Source organism: Pinus tabuliformis, chromosome 6 (genome assembly GCF_031772625.1).
Source record: "Pinus tabuliformis cultivar Carrire ecotype Pingquan chromosome 6, CPIR1, whole genome shotgun sequence".
Lineage (NCBI taxonomy): Eukaryota > Viridiplantae > Streptophyta > Pinopsida > Pinales > Pinaceae > Pinus > Pinus tabuliformis.
In genome coordinates this window covers 562,997,932-563,013,802 of record NC_142292.1, presented here as the reverse complement: position 1 = coordinate 563,013,802, position 15,871 = coordinate 562,997,932, and positions in this window count along the sequence as shown.

Genomic DNA, 15,871 nt, shown 5'->3' with positions numbered 1-15,871 from the left:
TCAACCTATGAGTGACCTCAGTTAAAGATTTATTAAATGAAGGTATTACAGACTCATATGTTGGTGTGTGTATCTATGTTATTTAAGCAACGGATCGATTAGATTGCAAATACACAGACACTTGAAATGGAAAACAACAGAGAAACACAATAAGGAAATACAAGAACACAAGAATTTAATAAGGAGTTCAACCTATCCTCCAGGGCTATATCTCCGGTCCAGCTCTCATTGGTGGCCTTATTTTATTGTGTCTTGAAGCAGAGAATTACAATGAAGGAGCTCTATATGAGTCTCTTGGAACAGATTGGCTTAGCAGGGTGGTTCTTGGATTCCCCAAGCCACTGAAGTACACAGACTCTTTTCCTTGCCAGCTCTTTGACCTCTCTGGTCTGACAGGTCCTTTTAGGGATGGCTTGAATCACTCAAGCTCTTTGGTGTTCAAAGCTTCCCTTGGTCAGCTCAGCCCTCTGCCTTCTTTCTACTTTTTGCTTCACTGGTTCTTCTCTTTTCTGGTTTTTGTCTCCCTCTCTGGGTGTGTGTTTTCGATTTTCTGTTTATTGCTTTAAAGCTATTCTAGCTCATGGTGGTTCATTTCCTCTTCCACCTTCGTCAATTCACCTGCTTGCAACTACGCTTGGAGTTCCCTATTCTCGGTGTCATCATCAGACTCACAGGGATGGCCACTTATCCTCTTGCGAACTGCACAAGCTTGCCTCATTGGTTCGTTTCTTTAATTACGTTATGGAATGATTCATTTGCCACCGTAGTGGTCTATTCAGACTTCAAATTCTTCTAAATCACAGCTTATTCCCTCGTCAATTCTGTCTCCTCCATCGGGCGTGATCTCAGCCGTTAGATCTGGAGCCCCCAGATCCGACGCCATTCGCTTGTCTCGCGTAGTTGACTAGCTCGACAGTTAACGCGCGATGAGTAGTGGTTTTCTCTCTCCTCCGCTTGCCACGCATCAAGTGTTGAGTGGAATCGCTCATTTTCCTTCAAAACTACTTACCACCCATGGATTCCCCCGATCAATACCGCCGGTTTTGGAGTGGGTCCCGCCGTTGGCTCTTGGCCTTTTATCCCATGATTTTCTCGGCTCTCATGTGACTGAGTGCTCAGGGCTTCACCAATTTGAGGTTTCTCACCTAGCGTTGCGCTAATCATGCATCAAAAACTGCCTTTGTTTCCTAATCTGAGCTTCCCGGGAGCTAATCTTTCCTCCCACGCAATCTCCATGGGCCTCGATCAGCGCGCTTTGACCGAGGTCGTCGTCGTTCCACACTGGCTGCCATTGCCACTGGTTTAGAGGTGTTCTTGATCTTTGTTTTAAATCTTTTGAATTCTGTCCGGACTTGGTACAACTATGGCTCTATTAATCATTCTTTATGGATCTAATTTGGATCACCAGTAGAGTGCCAACCTACGTGCCCTAAGTGGGCCATTGTTTTTAACCCCCAAAAACATATATAAAAACTGATTTTCCCATTCGCCCAATGGGAGGATGAACCATGAGTGGGACCGCGCTAAACCCAGCCTAAAAGAGGCACACATTTCGAGAGAATCATAGAAGGAATATTCCAAAGAATATTCTCATACAAAATCTTATGGAGAATCTTAGATATTCCCTACACGACATTTTTTGAAGGTGACAACAGTATGTCAAATTTGTACTCATTCTTCTCAGAATTTTGCAAGGAGTGTGATGGAGAGATTAGTTTCCTCATCTTAATAGAATATATTCAGTCAAAATTCAGATAGGAATCTTTGTGGAATCATGAGGAATCTTTGAGATTCCCTAGAGACCTAAAAATGACAATTTCAAAACCATGCTGACTTTATACTCATTCTTCTCAGTTTTTTGCAAGGAACATAATGGTATGATCAAATCTTTCATATTAGTAGATAAACTATAGTCGACCCATGAGAAGGAACCTTTGATATTCCTAATGGACTAGATTTTGACCGAAGTAGAAAGGGGTCAAATTTACAGTCATTTTTCATGATTTTTGGCTAGGAATTCAATGATGGAGTCCATTTATTCAACAAAGGTGTGCATTTTTAGGCCATCCCATGAAGTGAAGGTATAAGGTGTATTTTGTACATGCATGCAATATGATTTCGATGAATATTAATGAAGGAGGCCTCCCCACATTGAGCAGGGCTAGGAGACATAACCCACACTGGGTGAACTTCGTTATCAACTTGCTCGTGTCTTTTGTTCTCATGGTTGTCATTTATTTCTTCTTATTTTATGTGTATGCATATGATGGTTACATGCCCTTTTAAATGCAATTTTTTATGCATCTTTGAAGTGAAAAGATGTGGATCAAGTTTCATATCAGAGTGGGTCTTCTGTTGAAGTGAATTGCAAGTGTATGATAACTAGGGAAAAACTCCAAAGAGGTGAAGGAAAAAATAAATCCTTTGATCCAGAAGCGGGGCATGCAATACAAAGAAGGGAAATGGAAGATGACGATGCTCAGTTAGAGGAAGAGCGAAATTATCACAAGGCCTTCTATGCCATGGCAAAATAAATGGACAAATTGTTGAAAGCGTATGAGAAGACAATGGAGAAACCAAAGAAGAAGGAAGGACCAGATGATCATGCCTCAGTGAATCATGAAGGAGGAGGAGAATATCCTCTTGAAGCTCCCTCTCCATATTCTAGTGAAAGTTATTTTCTTCCTCTTCTTGTCATTCTAGAGGTAGAAAAGCTCATAAAAAGGCCTTTTTCAAGTTGGATGTCAAGTTTCATCTGCCCGCGTTTAGTGGAGAATCTAATGAAGAAAATATAGATAACTGGATCTGACAGGTTGAAGTATATTAGTGCATAAATAATGAAAGAGGATGAAGCCAAGATCCATCTAGCATCCCTTCGATTGAGTGGTTTTTCTCTTATCTAATGGGAAGGAAAACTACAAAAGGGTGGTAAGAGTAGTCGTAAACTTCTTTCATCTTGGTCTGAGTTTGTTTCTTCTTTAAGAGGAAATTTTTACCCATTTGGCTATAGACATAAGGCCATGATGGAATGGAACCATTTGAAACAAAGTAGAGGTAAAAGTGTTCAAAATTTTACAGAGGAATTTAGAAAACAAGCATTAGCATTGAATGTTCCATTAGACTCTCCTGAAACGTTGATGGAATACATTGGCTCATTGCATGGCGATTTGTGTCATTCATTGTTATTATTTGATGCTGAAATTCTTGATGAAGATAGTGTGAAGCATATACACTTGAAAGCAGGGGGAAGCATGAATAAGGTGGCCGCTCAAAGAGGGAAGAAATATCTAAGAGAAAAGAAGAAAATCCCACTTGTACTCATTATGAGAAAGAAGGGCATGATGATGAGCATTGCTGGAAATTACATCTATAATTGAGTTCAAAGAGGAATGAGAGACAAGAGAAGCAGAAGACAGTTGCAACTGTGAAACAAGACCAAGAATCTGAATTAGAAGATGATGAAAATATGACAACAATAATATTTTCAAGTGTTGGACCAATTGACCTAGGATCAGACTCATGTGATGAAATGAAGATTTCAGCTCTTGGGATTGCAAAATATGGGCCTATCAACTTTGGTTCCAATTCGGGTGATGAGACAAATATTTCAGTATATGTTGTGCCAAATATGAAAAGGGAACCAAAGGCTACATGGCTCCAAGAACTCCTACAAAAAGAAGAGGAGGAGAAACAAAGGTTACAACATCAATTACAATCCAAGGAGGAGGCCTTGGAAAAATTGTGTCATAACAAACCTAAGGTAAAAAGTGATTCTTCAATTTCATATTCTCTTTATGATGACGATTTTGCTACTTTTGAAAAACATACCATAGGGATTGGTTCAAAGTTGATGAAGAAAATGGGGTATCGAGGAAAGGGTCACAACATTAATGGCTAGGGCATTGTGAATCCCATTAAAGTGGATGAATTTCACTGCTATACAGGACTTGGTTATGTCAGAAAGGAGGTTGCAGAATGCTCCAAGACAACTAGTCCCAATCAATGAAGGATGATGGGAGCACATCACATCATTATAATGATAGTGAGAATTCCATGGGAACTTATCCTCATCAGAGAATCGTCAGGAACAAGCATTCAAAGAAGGCTTAGAAATTTTGGAGGAAGAGAAACCATTGCAGTTATTGCAACAAGGGCAGGCATCAGAGAACCACATGTCAGATACTTCATGACCAGAAATCACCTATGAAGGAACCAACTGATGAAGGTGTTCAACAAGCGAATCCACCATAGGGATATTACCCATTCACTTTATTGAGTGAGAGATGGTTTTACTAGATATAATAGCTTCTCATGGTTGCATTTTGTAAATGATATGTTTCGAAATGATTGTGAAAGTGATGATGTGTTTTCCATCACTTATGAAAGCAACATGATGATGTTTTGGCCTGTTTTCAATGATAGCTGGGGTATTGGTTTCTATTATGATGTACACTTGACCAAAGAGTGTGTTTTATAAACTCTTGGCAAGTATGGGGATGCTTGACTCATGATTGGCCATGTAATTGAACATGTAGTTTGCAAATATTGTACTACAGGTTTGTAGAGAATGCATGTTTTGGTTCGTCGTTTATGGCTTCAAAGTACAAAGGTGAAGGGGAAGGAAGTGTGGCTTGACAGGTCACTTGCAGGTTGTAGATTGTGTTCATGCTTTTGGAGGACAAAAAGCTCCTTAGTGGGGAGTAATGATCCAAGTGGCTCCAGAGAGGCTCAGAAATCAAAGAGGGCTCGAGAAAGGCTCAAAAATAAAGGTTCTTGAATTGTCATGAAACCAAGGTCAGATCAAAAATCTTTTCACAAGATTTCTAACAATGTAAATGACACCTCCATTCAAAATTGTATGTGAAATTTATGTCGAGTCAAAGTTTTGGTCAAACTAGCCCCCTAGCTAAAGTTAGCAGAGCGCCAACTAAATTTGGAGTATGATTAAAATTGATGTGGCCGCTAAATTTGGACGAAATTAATGAGGAAAAAATTTGGCAATTTGTGGTGACAGTTTCTAGCAGCCACAATGGGTGAAATTGTTGCCTACTTAAAATGTCTAGTGACCCTAAAAATAAAATTAAGAAAAATTAAAATATGGGTGGTAGGCCACCACCCATGCCACTTCCACCCTACCCTTCCATCATATAACAACCTATTATATATGGGGGTGGGCCACCAACATGGCAGACTTGTCACCCAAACCTCCATATAGATATAGTACAACATATACAACAAAACCAAGGCTGAGGGGAGTTGCACCTGCACCGGCCGGTGGCCAGGCTGCCGTCGGCAGCCTCACTTATACGCATAAAAACTAAATATCTAGCCAAAAAAATGCAACAGACAGGTATTGACCCTAGAATTGCCAACAAACCAAATAACTTGCTAGTAGAGTGCCAACCAACGCACCCCAAGTGGGCCATTATTTTTAATGCCCAAAAACATATATAAAACTGAGTTTTCCCATTTTCCCAATGGGAGGAGGAACCACGAGTGGGATCACATAGAACCCAACCCAGGAAGGGCACAAATTTCGAGAGAATCATAGAGGGAATATTCTCATGCAAAATCTTGTGGAGAATCTCAGAGCTTCTCTAGAGGGAAATTTTTGAAGGTGACAGAAGCATATTGACTTTATACTCATTTTTCACAGAATTTCACAAGGAGCACGATGGCGAGATCAGTTTCCTCATCTAAGCAATAAATCTTTAGTCAACTAGTAAACAAGAATATTTGTGGAATCATGAGGAATCTTTGAGATTCCCTAAGGCTCAAAAACATTAGGTTAGAACCAGTCTGACTTTATACTCATTCTTATTAGTTTTTCTTAAGTAACATGATGGTGTTGTCAAATCCTTCATCTGAGTAGCTGAATTTTAGTCAACCTATGAGAAGGATTTTGACCAAAGCAGAAAGGGGTCACGTTTACAATCATTTTTCATGATTTTTTGCTAGGAATTCAATGATGCAGTCCATTTCTTTAGTAGAGGTGTGCATTTTCGTGTTATCCCCAGAAGTAGAGGTATCAGGTGTCTTTTGTACATGCATGTAATATGATTTCTTTGAATATTAATGAATTAGGCCTCCCCACATTGAGTAGGGCCCAAAGGCATAACACACACTGGGTGAGCTCCATTATCAACTTTTTTGTGTCTTTGCTTCTCATGGTTGTCATTTATTTCTACTTCTTTTATGTGTATGCATGTTATGGTTACATGCCCTTTTAAATGAAATTTTGTATACATCTTTGAAGTGAAAATATCTGTATCAAGGAGCCTCAACCCCATTTCACCTCACGAATTGCTCTCTACTGTATCTCCTCCATTAACACCCTGGCCTAAACACAAAAGATTCACCTTTTAAGTTTGAACACTAGGGATCATTTCACATTCTTATATTTATTCCCCTTCAACTGCAATGCTTTGAATCCCCATCAAGTACAATGTTTCATCTCCTACACTGTCATGTGCATAAGGGCCCCTTGAGTCATGGTTACATGATTTCCTAGTGACTAGACATATTAGTTTAAACAAGGGCCTCCAAATATAATGGTAATGATTGACATTGAATAATAATATCAGTTTCCCTTGACTCATAAGGTAATAATACACTCACAAGTTGATCAAATCCCCTTGCGATTGATGGACTCTAACTCATCCTAATACGCAGGATCGATGGCTTATTAGATGTAGAACTAGGCTCCATACTATCTCTCCTCTAGAGCTTGATGGTCCCTAATTGGGTGAGGCTTTAATGATATGGTTTTATTCTCGGAAAATAAATGGTTCTCGAGCATTTTGGGGCCCTTCATGATTCTGAGCGATGTTTTTTTCAAGTATGCATCATTTTTAAACTCTGTGTCAGTTTCAAGTCTACACTAGTTTTACTCTTTTGTTCTCTATCTGTCGATGTCCACTCCTATGTATTCATGATTAGGTTGACACAAACCAACCCCAAACCAAACTAAATCACTTTTATTATCAAGTGGTTTTGATATCTAGAAGGATGAGAACTTTCGTCCATTTATTTCCATCAAAATTCGTAATTTAAAAAGACACAATATTCACAACACTAAAACACAACTCGAAAAGAAAATATATACAAGTGATGAAAATTTCACATTCACCCAAGGTGCTCCTGCATCAACCAATACACATATGATATATATTAACATCCTCTTTACTTTACTAAAGAAGTGTTTTTATATAGAAAAAATAAGGGTTTTATAAATTTAGCCACTTCTTTAGCATGGATCTATGACATGAATGATATCACTGTTCTTTTATGAGGCATGTGGAGCCATGGCGAAAATGAAAGAAACTAATCCCAATTTTAAAATATATCTGAAGTGAACTCTTGAACGAACATAATCTTACAAAAATAATGCATACTTACCAACACGGATGTAATTACACTGAAGGTGTTCCTCTTTAGGCTTGGGTTGGATAGATTTAACCAATGAAATCCTTGAATTTTCGTCCTCCTTTGTTCAATTAATTTTTACCATGATTCACTCTAAATCACGCTTCTCCAGACCCACTAATACTCCCTAATCACCTTACACTCCATACCAACGATGTTCTCCTGGCCGTGCTCTTCCTCGTTGGCTTCCATGACTGCTGAGCATATGGTCCTATGTAGGTCATGCTAGTGGAATTTGTTGGCTCTCTTGATGGAAAGGCCCTACTTTTGGATGCCAAATTATCAAATTACAACAAGTAGATCCATGGCTCTGGTCATCAACCATTTGCTGCTCTCACATGAATGGGACATGCTACTCGTTTCTGTGGTTGAATTTGTATAGAGTGAAATGGGGAGTTGAAATTCTCACCTCGTTTCACATAATTTGGATGGGACAAGATACTTGTTTCTGTGTTTGAATTTGTATAGAGCGAGATGGGGATTCGAAAGTTGAAATTCTCACTCATTCCACGTAATTTGAGACAATATATATCTACATTAAGATGGCATCTTCTACAAGAAGCTCCTAAGTGTTTCTATAGTTCCTAATTAAACCACTAAATCAATGTAAGGCTTGACTTCCTATGTTCTTTCTGAACTGCATGTCTAGGTCATCAAATCCACTTCCATAGCCTTCAATTATGACTATCATGAATATTATAATGGTGACTGGAATCTCATGTTGCACCATCTCTAGATAATTAAATACCATTTATTTACTTCTCCTGATCTCCATTGTGCCGTAGGCCTAACGTTTTAAACACGTCATCACTCCCAAATTGAGGTGTGAAATCCTCATACAAAACCTAACACCTAAGGAAGAGCAATGGTTGTATGAAGAAAAATAAATTGTGTGAATTGAATTCTCAAATTCATGCTTCTCCAAAGTAGAAAAATAGAAGCTAACTCATTATGTAATATCTAAAATCAATGTATGGAAATTCACTTATTTGAAAAATGCAATTTTAAAGGTTGGCAACTTACGGGTGGAGAAAATGCTCAAATAACCACGGAAACAGAATAGACATTGAACATTCAATAAGTCGTCATCATGGATGCCAAGAATGTTGTTCAAGCATTCCTAAACGTTTCACTACACATTTTTGCCTAAGGTTTTGATCAATAAATCTTAATCTTGGTGTTTTCCCTCTACTTTCACTAGCAAAGCTAGAGTCCTCGTCTAATGCCTTGATGTAACTCTATGTTAATTATCTATTGTCTCTTAAAGATTTAAAGTGCCTTGACATTTCCTTGAAGGCCAATGTAGTATATGAAGTTCTCGCTCCTATACTGACTTTATATTCAAAATACATAACAACCATATACTTTTGTTCAAAATGTTGCCTGTATCTCCCGTGGACCTTGAAGGATAAAGCGAAATTGAATCAAAAATTTATGGAGGAACCACAATACATGTCTTGAAAAATATCACAATATCTCTCCCTTTCACGCTCTCTCACACATATATGCAAGTGCATTGGGCAACAATACTGCAAGAAACTACAAAATTACTAAGTCAAGGGATTGAACATCTTTCTTCCGAAGAATTTGGAATTGTCAAAAGTTAATATGACTGGCATATTGCAACCAAATTTGAGAAATCACTAAATCAAGAGATTGAACATCTTTTTTCCGAAGATTCAAGAATCATCAAAGTTAATATGATTGGCATATTGCAACCAGATTGTAGAAAATTTGAAATGCATGAGAATTCAAAGTGGATCCATACAATATGTCTTGTCTTCAGTCAAAAGCACACCTCCAACTCCAATTAAAATAGCAACAATAAACATTGAAATAATTCTATATATACCAGGATTGCAAGTTCCACCAGAAGTAGACTATGTAGTAGGCAACCAACCAAAAACATGACTAATAGGAATTAACAAACTGCTACCCACCAATAATCTGATGATTGATTCTAGCCATTCAAAACATGCTAAAAGAAAATGAACCAACATTTTTAGTCAAGCAATTAAACCAATTTACAATTTTCAAATTTTCTTCACGAGAAGCCTACATTACCATTCTTTATCATAATGATCCGGATTTAAGCAGGAACGCAATAGATTACAGAGATAACCATAAATACAGAGATGCGATAACCATAAAAACAGAGATGCAGCGAAAATAATAATTCATTTCATTAATGGAGAATACTGAAATATGCTTACAAATAGAAATAACCCTGCTAGGGCGATGGTAGCTTATCTCTGAGAAGAGATGTGTCGGCTACATGCCTCTGAACTGTTTCGAACTGTGTTTACAATGAGGCTCGAAGGCCTATTTATTATTGAGAAACAATGGAAAACCCTTAACATTCCAAAACCTAACCCTAGAAGATGAAACGCCAAACTATGGGCCCCGTTTGGGTAAATTGGTACATCAACTTCCCGGGGTCGTAACTTTGGCATACGATCTCCGTTTGATGCGCATGATAGCCCGTTGGAAAGATGTCTCCGAGGACTACGATGGAAAGGACAATTTAGGTAGATTTCCCAAAAAACGTCGTTTAGGGCCTCAAAACGGCTCCGGAAGTTTAGGACCCGAAAAACTGCTAAAAATAGTAAACTGCGCTATAATTAAGGAAATTGAAAAAATGAAAGAGACAGTTGTGGGGGTCCAAATGGGATAGGTGGGTGGCCACCAACATCCACCTGGATCATTCCTCCCCCCTTAGGAAGCAATGGTCCCCATTGCGTTGAGTTCCTCCTTTAGATGAGGAAGCTTCTGCTGAGCTGGGTCTCCAGTGAGCTGTTCTGCAATCTCTGATGTGTCCAGAAATGGTGGGAAGCATGGTTGGCGATGGTCCACATTGAACAATTGGTGCAAGCGAAGGAATGGAGGAATGTTGTGCTTCAAAGAATTGTTGCCCACAACCTTGTTACTGGTGTAAGGACCATGTCAAAGCGGTCTGAGTTTCTGATGGGTTCTGGTAAGGCGTTCTCTCTGCAGATGTAACCAAAATTTTTCGCCCACTTAAAACTTGTGTGGTACCCCTTTGGGTAAGGAGAAGTTGTTCCTGTGTTCTGTCATGACTATATCCCTATGTTGCTGCTGCTGCGTGGAGGAACCCTTTGCGGGGGTCATGGATGTAGCAACGATCTTCCCCTTACTTTGGGAGCGAACCAGACAGAAAATAAATTTCCTAGTCTGTGAGATGAGCTTGCTGCCTCTCTTAGCAGTGATCAAAGAGGTGGTGGTAGGTGGAGCTACCTCTGGTATCCTGTATAATGAATTATCCAAAGAAACAATGACAGCGCGAGGCCTTGACTCATACACAACATGTTGCCTCCACAAGTATGGTTGGCCTAATAGTACATCACAAACATCCAGAGGTGTAACATCACACAATACCTCATCTGTGAAGGGCTTGATGCTGTAGGGAAGGCGGCACTGCTGGTGAAATTTGAGATCTCATCCTTCGTGAAGCCACGCGATACTGTATGGTTGTGGGTGTGGCGTAGTTGGTAGGCCCAACCGCTTCACAACCTCTACTGAAACGAGGTTCTTTTGGCTGCCACTATCGACAATGAATTGCAGCGGCGAACCCTTCACCCACATATGTGAGTGGAAAAGACGTTCCCCATCCTCTGGCTCTTCGGCCTCATTCTTCTGGATCTTGGCAGTGGCAACAGTGGCACTAGGATCCGCATCAATGATTTGCTTCCCTTTGCCATCCCCCTTGTCGGGTTCCGGCTCAGAGTCAGAACATGCATCTGATTCAGAAGCCTTCAACTCGGCCACCAGCGACTGCTTGGTCCGACACTCACTTGTGTTATGAGTGGGACTCTTGTGGAACTCACACCACTTTCCTGTGTCCTTATTCGGCTTCGTGGTGTTGTTCTTTTCTTGCAGCTTATAGGGGTTGTCTTGGGTCACCCCACCTTGGCTTTGTCCTTTGGGCTTCGGATTTGCAGATCCAAAGTCTCGCTTCTTCTGTTTGAACTTTTGCTTGATTTTGACAGCGTATCGGTATGCTGTGCCAAGTGAGGAGATGTTCAAGAACACCATCTCTTCCTGGATGTATCTGTGTAGGCAGCCGCGATATTTGAGTACCAGATGCAGCTCAGAATCGTTGATACCCAACTGTGTGCGAAGGGTATGAAAAATATTTGTGAACTCTGGTACATCTTGGTCTCGTCCCTGCCGCAGTGTGGTCCATTTGATGTATTTGTTCTCATAGCTTTTGACAGGGTAGTACTGCTCCTTGATGGCACCCCGGAAGTCATTCCAAGTGGGGGCGGCTGAAAACATTGAGCCTGTACTTTCATCCTTCTGCTTGCAGTATGTTTCCCACCAGTCCTTGACGTGGGGGGCTGCTTTGAGAAGAGCGAAAACAATCTTTTCCCGACTTGAAAATTCATGAACAGAAAAATACCCATCTAGCAAATTTAACCATTTATCTACGACATCTACGTCTATTTGACCCTCGAAGATGGGGATTTCAAAATTAACTTGTACCTTAAATGGTGTGGCGTTTCCAGAGTAGCTGTTGGAATCCGATGTGTCGCCTCTGGGTAGCTGCTAAAGGATCTGCGCAAAGCTATCCATCATCGCATTCCTTTGCCGCTCGAGGGCTTCTTCGAGCAAGATTCTGATAGGATCTCCTGCCCCCTCGTCTTTCTTCTCATCGACCATGGGAGGTCGTCGAGATTTGCGAGGCTGGTCTTGCAAAGCTTCGACCAATTCAAGACCTAACTCCTTATATCCCGACCTCGTTGGGGACATGCAAAGAAAAATAGAGAAAAAGCAGACCGCTCTGATACCACTGATCCGGATTTAAGCAGGAACGCAATAGATTACAGAGATAACCATAAATACAGAGATGCGATAACCATAAAAACAGAGATGCAGCGGAAATAATACTTCATTTCATTAATGGAGAATACTGAAATATGCTTACAAATAGAAATAACCCAGCTAGGGCGATGGTAGCTTATCTCTGAGAAGAGATGTGTCAGCTACATGCCTCTGAATTGTTTCGAACTGTGTTTACAATGAGGCTCGAAGACCTATTTATTATTGAGAAGTAATGGAAAACCCTTAACATTCCAAAACCTAACCCTAGAAGATGAAACGCCAAACTATGGGCCCTGTTTGGGTAAATTGGTACATCAACTTCCCGAGGTCGTAACTTTGGCATACGATCTCCGTTTGACGCACATGATAGCCCGTTGGAAAGATCTCTCCGAGGAATATGACAAAAAAGACAATTTTTTATGCGCGGAGGTAGATTTCCAAAAAAACGTTGTTTAGGGCCTCAAAACGGCTCCGGAAGTTTAGGACCTGAAAAACTGCTAAAAATAGTAAACTACGCTATAATTAAGGAAATTGAAAAACTGAAAGAGACAGTTGTGGGGGTCCAAATGGGATAGGTGGGTGGCCACCAACATCCACTTGGATCACATAATTAGACAAAACAATTTCTCGAGAAGCCAAAACCTTCTTCATATATGATCATAATATTTTTGAAAATTCTCCATACTTCCCATAAATCATTGTACTTTGTTTTTTATGCCTTAGGAAATTTAGATTTTCTTATAATATTCATTGTGATTTAATATCCCACCTATTTCTTTCATTGTTTTCTTTGTTCTATTCAGTACGAAATTACAAATCAAACACAACGAAATGAAGCTTGGTCATCCTCAAACCATTCAACCATGTTCTTTCCTAAATATTCCAATAATGATTGGTATTCCCATGGATGCAAATGCCCCTACAAATAAATATATTATTGCTATTCCCAAGTTCCATCATTGGATCACACATCTTCGCAGGATTTCATATCATTCATTATCGATATCAATATTATGCACAATGTTCTTGAATAATGGGAAAAACATCACCGAGTTAACCCTATTCCAAAACCAAACACTTCAAAGGTGGGGAAATGGGCTGATTTCCCATGTACAAATGCGTATTAGATTTCCTACATTTAAAGGAATTCCTAATTTGTAATCGATATCAACGTTTACTGAACAATGCAAACGAAAAACCACATCACTGATTTATACCAATTTCGAAACCAACAAGGGGATTTCCCGATTTATAGATCTATGTAGAATGTGTCTACAAAGTATTACGATTGAAAGTTAACATATAATTATTGTGGAACGATAACCATTGCTCCTTAAATTTTGAGTTCATTATAAACAATAGTGCCAATATTGTGTTCCAATCAGTAAAATCAAACCGTTCATGCCCTAGATGTTGATGAATTAACATTTAATGATTTATTTCAGTTCTCATCCCTTTCACCCTTAAGGTACAACCAACTTCCTAGCCCTCTTTAAAATGCTCTCACTCATGATGTGGCACATTTTCACAAATCCTTTTTTTAGTTGGAGGACTTGTGGTCAATCTTTTGGGGTTGGTATTTTTCCATGAGGTGTATCATCATGCCCATGGTGGGGGTTTTTTCCATTTTTATTCTCATGAATTTCATGCACATATCCATTCCAAATTCTAATTCTCATGAAAGTCACAGACACAACCACACCTACAAAATTAGTGTTGCTCCTTGCAGTGGCAGGGAGCACAATAACTTGAAAGGCGGTGACAATTTGGATGATGTAAATAATTTCCATCACAATTATGACGATAACAATGGTGTTCATAGGTATGCTCATATTAGATGCAATGATCATAAGCCATAGTCAAAATGCCAAATGTGGGTATTTGCACCATAAGAAACATCAACTGATTGTGTGATCACATGAACATGGTAAGCATAACCAGTCACGTGCACATCTCACCATGTTGGAAACACTAGTGAACATCATCAACATTGTGTATTAACATAGTAAGCATAAACACTCCTATGCGCATCTCACCAAGTTGGAAACATCGGTGAACATTGTTAACATTGTGCATTTTCAAAGGATTTATATTCAACAGTAAAATGTTTTTAAACTCAAAGGTAAGAATTTTAAAATAATCATATATAATATTTAATATTTAGAATATATTGAGAACCTGTTCTCTTTGAGAAACTTTAGGCTTCAAACAACATGATATCACTGCTAATTTTGTTGGGAAACATAACAAACCTTCAACATATTAACTTCTTGAAGTCCTTGCCTTTGTGAAAGCATCCAACTTTCTTGAATTTGTTGGAAATGTTGCCTTGTTTTGTTTAGTGACCTAACTAGCCTAAAGTAATTTACACTATGACTTGCTTCAATTTGAAATGTTTATCTAACTTTTTTAGACAATCAAAATAATGGACAATGTTGATAATGCATTATACTCAAATAGAGTATATGTTAGTGGTTGTCATAGGCTCAAATAATCTTTAATTTGATATCGTTTTCTAGATGAAGTGTCATTTTCCAGTGTGGACAAGATTGAGGGAAGAATCTAGGTGTTAACATATTTGAAAGGTGCACAGATTAAAGTTCTCTTCCATGCTTGGAATCAAAACACTTGAGTTGAAGAGGACACAAATAAATAAAATATTCTTTCATGATTGTGTTCGGTCCAACCTTAATCATTTCAGCATTGATGATTGTGACAGACCAATGCAGGTTGAAGCATTGTCAATAACATTAATGTCACTAAATTTTTAATAGTTTTCAAGATAATAATAGATCTTTGTGGTCTCACAAAATTCATCCATTTTGTCTTCACAACTTGTCATACTCTGCATGGTTGTGGTCATTTAGCTATTTAGCTATTTACTTTTTACATCAATCATCTTACTCTCGGGATAACCAAATGCCACAATTGATAATTATTATCAACAAGTAAGAAACAACTAAAATAGAAGGTTGTTCTTCGTAATCTAATAGATTTTGTGTTTCTCTTGTAACAAGAACATTAACCTCATTCCTGAAGTAGCGTCAACGAGATTAATGGAATTTCGCAGCGAGGCCCATTGTGTGGCATGAGAAATGTGTCACTGAGCTCTAAGACCTTGACAGAGATAAATATTTATATAATATTTACTCTATTAAAAATAAGAGCTTTTATATTTAGTAATTAATTTTTTCTATATAGTCGTTCCAAATATTCATTTCCTTGAGAGTATCTTTATACCTTTAAAAAAAATTGCTAATTTTATTCTTTTACTTTATATTAAATCAAAACTAAATGTACAATATACCTATTAAATTTGATTATTATAAAAACATAATTGTCACCATCATTACAACAAAAAAGTTGCAATGATCCAATACTCCATCACCAATGAGGGGTCTTTTCACATAATATCACATGAAGGACAATCATAGAGAAGTGTGTACGTGAACATGACCAGGTGCATCTCCCATAGTTTCGACGCATGTACAAAGTGGCTGCCCTCACTTTTCAAAACACTAATTGGGGAATTTATTCTCAAAATTAAGCAATATGCAGCATCTTAAAATATATTTAAAATTAAAAATTAAAATTTTATAATTGT